Raw genomic sequence first — 6000 nt, 5'->3', positions numbered from 1 at the left:
GTGATCAAATGATGTTTAATGTTTAGGTTAAACCAAGGTAAGAACTTAAAACACGTATGGATGCAATGTTATATCATATTAGATGTTAGAAATTGCTTGAAATCAATGCTTGGATTGGTTGGTATTTGGATGTAAGTTTTGGTGCAGGTTATTGGTAAAATTTTGGGTGAGAAATAAAGCTAGAAATATCTTTATTTTGTCCATATGGGAAAACGCATGGGCATGTGTCTAGACCGTGTATGACACACGACCTGGTACATGGGCATGTGGTTAGGCCGTGTGTCCCCTGCATCTTAAATTCAAGAAATAGTGACACCCCTAATTTGACCCTAGTCGGAAAGTGGTTTCGGGACCACAAAACCGAGTTACAAAAATAATTAATTGTTATATTCTATGCTTATTATTTGTGAATAAGTATGTGTGAAAATTTCATGCTTTAATTTTGTCATTTGGATGTGAAATTTAGCTAAAAAGGGCATATTTGAGAAACTTTAAAAATATGATAGGCAAATGTCCAAGTGATTAAAATGTTAAACTATTAAAGTTGTGGGTTTGCATGTCAAAGTACCCAAAATTTGACTAGTGGCCGGCCATGCTATGGGTTAAAATGTATTATAAACATTTTATGTTAGTGTTTTATGTTAGAATTAATAAAATAAAGAACATGGGTAATAAAATAATAGTGGTTAGTAGGGGAGAAACAAAAAAATGAGCTAGGTTGCTCTTCCATTGCCGTGAATTGAAGGAAGAAGAAGAGGGGAAGTTCGGCCAAGGTGGTTCTTGAGATTAAGGTATGTTCAATGTTGCTTTTGGAGGTTTACACATCCTTTGGAGGGTTAGCCTACTTCTATTTATCTCATGGATGAAATTAGAGTTGTTGGAGAGTTAGGATTCGGCTAAGAGGCTTCAAAATTTTAGTTGATGCCTTGATACTACTAGCATGTTAGCTATATGGATGTGTTAAGTTACTTGAAATGCTAGATAAATTTGAACTCCCTACCAAATTCTTTAGGCAACCCATGTTAGAAATTTCGGTATTGAGATGTCTAGATCTTTCGGCCATTGTAGCTATGGAGGAATAAAGTTTTTGTTTCTTGTTAAATTGGATGAATCTTGTTGTATGAGTGCTTGAACAAACTATGATTAAATGGATGCATAGATTCAAAGTGGGAAGAAATGGGCTATTACATTTGATGCTAATGCCGAATATGAAGATGATGAACTTGAATAAATAATATTCAGCTAGCATGATAAGTTATGAAATATTAAGTAGATGATATAATTGATTGATGAAGTGGCTAATAGGGATTTCTAATGAAATTTTGCCAAGGTCGAATGTATCATGAAGTAAATAAAAAAATTCTAAATGTGCATTATGTGCTTATATGTGTATTCGGCCAGGGAAGTTTGACATGAAACTTTGATAGGTTTGAGAGATGAATGACCGAATGAGCTAGAGGTTATGTATGGATGAATTTTATGCACATGTGTGTGTGTGGCATTAGTAGCGAATGGCATTCGGCATTGTTTAATTAAAATTAGAAATGAATGCTTGAAAGTTAAATAGGTCGCTCTAATGACCAAATATGCTAAAAGCTAATATATGGACAAATGATACGTATGAATTGGTTTTTGAAATGTATATGGTTGCCGTATGTATGTGTTTGATTGAGAAGTAAATTTGTTTGATTTAGCTCAAGAGCCTAGAGGATCAAAGTTGGATAAGGGAAAGGAAAAAAGTGATCGAAGAGCCGTCGTAATCGTTTGGCAACTTCCGAGGTAAGTTTTAAGTGATTAAACGTTGAGTAAATTCAATCATAATAGGACATAATGAGTTGATTTAATAAGATATGATGTGACCATTATATGTCTTAAACTCAAATGGTAAGTTCATAAGTGTTTGGACTTGGAAATTTAAGAGCAAATTGTAATAATTTGCTTTGGACAGCAGCAGTAACGTGATTTTAGAAAATCACTATAAATTGTTGGTGTGGAATTATAGGCTGAATAAAATATGTAATCAAAGCTTAGTTAGTCTAGTTTCTTATAAAAGAGACCGTGTAAGCAAAGAAATTGCCTATAAAGAGATATTTAAAGTTGTGCGGGACTGTGTCAGAATGACTCCGAAATCCCCTGTTCTGTTTTTAGAAAATCATTATAAATTGTACAAAAATGGTTATAAGATAAAATTTATATGCTTAGACTCCTTAATGAGTCTAGTTTCAAATGAAATCAAATAAAACACATTTTGAATTCTGTAAAATGAGAAATTTGATTCGTAGTGAAGAGTGGTCAGATTAGTCAAACAGTGAAACAGGGGAAACGTTAAGAAAAATCTGGTATTGATTGGCCAAACGAAAAATTCTAAAAATTTTATGGATGGAAGATATACGAGTCTACATTCAGGAAAAATTAACGGTAAGTGATTTGGAGTTTTGTAGCTCCGGTTATAAATAATTTAGTGACCATTGCTCAGGAAAAATAGCTCGTAGTGAATATGTGATTTTGTTGTAAACATGGATAAAACTTGTTTTAGTTGCTCATAAGCTAGTGATTAAACCCATACTTGAATTCTAAATCGTGATATTGTAAGCTTATGAGTATTCGAATATGAAATGATAGTATGGCGTAAAATTGAATTATTCATTGGAAAGTGATGGATGTAGATTCGGCCAAGACCAAGTCTGTACATGATAGTATATGTGGTATGTGAAGTATATTTGAATAAATGTGAAAGTGTATATATGTGATAAGGCCGAATGGCCAATGTGATGAATATGAAAGTGTATATATATGTGATAAGGCCTAATGGCCGATGTGATGAATGTGAAATTGTATATATGTGATAAGGCCGAATGGCCAATGTGATGAATGTGAAAGTGTATATATATGTGATAAGGCCTAATAGCCGATGTGATGAATGTGAAAGTGTATATATGTGATAAGGCCGAATGGCCAATGTGATGAATGTGAAAGTGTATATATATGTGATAAGGCCTAATGGCCGATGTGATGAATGTGAAAGTGTATATATGTGATAAGGCCGAATGGCCAATGTGATGAATGTGAAAGTGTATATATATGTGATAAGGCCTAATGGCCGATGTGATGAATGTGAAAGTGTATATATGTGACAGGGCCGAGTGGCCAACGTGATGGATGTGAAAGTGTATAAATGTGATAAGTCCCGAAGGGCATTTGTGTCAGTACTATATCCGGGTTAAAACCCCGCAGGCTTTATGCGAGAATATTATCACTGATTAATGTCCGTAAGCTTCGTGCTCGTACTATATCCGAGCTCTAAAGACCCAATGACTACATGTGGAGATTTTGTCGTATGGTAAAAGTCAGAGAGTTACACAGGGTCGAACACGGCCAGCAGCACGGGGGTGTCTTAGGGTCGCACGGGCGTGTCCCTAGGCGTGTGAGCCTATTTCTAGGAAAATTTTTTAAATTTCGTGAAAAATTTATAGAGTTTCTGATTAAATCCCGACTCGATTCTAAACTCGTATTGGGCCTTGAGGGTTCATTTAAGGGACATTAAGAATAATTTCGGTAAATGAATAGTAATTAACGTGAACTATTTGTAAATATTCTAAAAGTTTTGATAATGCTCCGTAACCCTATTACAGTGAGGGATACAGGTTGAAAGTGTTACATTTATTGGTATCAGAGCTACGATTTAGTCGATTCTCAGATTGAACGTAGAAAGTATGAGATTAGCTATACATGCCATTATATAATTTGTTATAGTGTGATATCTCCTAACCATGTTAAATGTGTTTTCATATAGTAATGTAATCTAACCAAGCTAGAGCTGAATATGAGGAAGCTGAAAGCAATGCTTCATCTTCAGTTCAAAGAACTGCAACTAGTAGTGAAAGGCCTATATGTAAGGGCCGAAGTGAGGAGGCAAAACAAGCCTTTTTCCAAGTGATGAATGAGTGGTTCACTCAATATATAAGAACAAATCCTATTGTACAACAACCTCTTCCACCTGCTGCCCAACCGGTTCCTGAGGTACCACAAGGTGCTGAACCCACTAGAACTGGTAAGCCTCCGGTAGATAAAATCCGTAAATATGGGGCAGAAGAATTTAGAGCTACTGTAGATGATGATCTAAAATTGGCTGAGTTTTGGTTGGAAAATACTATTCGGGTTTTAGACGAATTATGTTGTACACTCGCTGAATGTCTGAAATCTGCAGTACCCTTACGGAAAGATACAACTTATCATTGGTGGAATACCATAACTTCTGTTGTACCAAGAGAAAACATTACATAAGAATTTTCAAGACTAAATTTAGAAACAAATATGTTAGCCAGAGATTTATGGATCAGAAAAAGAAGGAATTTTTAGAACTCAAATAAGAAAGCATGACTATATCTGAGTATGAACGGGAATTTATTCGGTTGAGCAGGTATGCCAGAGAGTGGGTTCCAACTGAGGCTGATATGCACAAACAGTTTGAAGAAGGTTTAAATGAAGACATTAAGCTATTGATTGGTATTCTTGAATTAAAGGAATTTGCGGTACTAGCTGATCGAGCACACAAAGCTGAAGAATTAAGTAAAGAGAAGAAACAATCTGAAAAAGAAGCTTGGGTTTCTAGTAAAAGAATTATGAGTAAGTCAGAGTCATCTACTTCTAAGAAATTAAAAAAATATTATGATCATGTTACCACCTCTACGGGATATCCTGGAAAAGAGTGAAGCTCTCAACACTCTAACTCGAGGTCTTCATCTCCATCTGTAACCAGTGTTGGTAGTGTTGATAATTCGAAACCAAAATGTAAACACTGTAATAAGTTTCATTTTGGAGAATGTCATTTGAGGAGCGGGGCCTATTATGGATATGGTTCTTTTGACCATTTTCTCAGAGATTGTCCAGAAATGGTTGAAAAAGAAATTGAACAGGCTCTAAATCAAAGTTATCTTGCGTCAAGGGGTAGACCACTCTGTCACCCTGACAATGTTAGTGGTAGCTGAGGTACTACCAGAGATACAACCGTTAAATCTAAGGCTCGAGCACCAACAATGAAATATGCTATTTGTGCAAGAGAAGATGTGTAACGCCCCCACGCCTGAAACCGTCGTTGGAGTCGAGCTTGAGGAGTTACCGAACATAATTTATCAAATTAAGAACTTCAAATCTTTTGTTTCTACATTCACAGCTTTCTAGCTACTCGCATCACAGTTACAAGAAAAATCATATCTTGAGTTATGAAACTCGAAATCAAGATCCGTAAATTTTGCCTAAATTTAGACTCATATATCTATTGGCTAATTTTTTTCTAGAATTTTTGGTTGGTCCAATTAGTACAATTTATTAGTTAAAGTCTCTCCTGTTTCAGGGTTTGACTGCTCTGACATCTGTGTATTACGAATCAGATATCTCTCTATACATAATTTCAATGACTACAAGGTTTGTTTCTCTTAAAACTAGACTCGATAAGGAATCTCTAAATATAAATAATGACTTCTAATTATTTTTTTTACAATTTATTATGAATTTTTAAAGTCAGAACAGAGGATCCAGAAATCACTCTGGCCCTGTTTCACAAGGTTTCAAATATCTCATAAAGTATAGCTCATATACCTGTTTCGCTTCTTCCATATGAAAATAGACTCATCAAGATTCGATTCAATAACTTATTCATTATTTAATTCCATTTCTACTATTTTTAGTGATTTTATAAATTCACATCACTACTGCTGTCTGAATCTATTTTATGGTAAATTTTACCTATTTCATGGTTTCCATGGATTAGCTAGTAATTTGACATACATAACACCAAATATGATCATGATTAGCCATTCCAATGGCTACTCATTACCAAGCATTTCCATACCACTCAATAACCATATTATAAGACCATATATACAAAATGATTATAATGCTATACATGCCATACTCAAAATATACAAGCCATTATGCCAAGATGGTATACGGATAGTGTGAGCGAGCCTCCGACCGTTCCCGATTTCCGAGCTGGCTTGT

Source organism: Gossypium hirsutum, chromosome A11, assembly GCF_007990345.1.
Source record: "Gossypium hirsutum isolate 1008001.06 chromosome A11, Gossypium_hirsutum_v2.1, whole genome shotgun sequence".
Classification (NCBI taxonomy): Eukaryota; Viridiplantae; Streptophyta; class Magnoliopsida; order Malvales; family Malvaceae; genus Gossypium; species Gossypium hirsutum.
The sequence above is the reverse complement of the archived record's forward strand: the minus strand, read 5'-3'. Positions refer to the sequence as shown.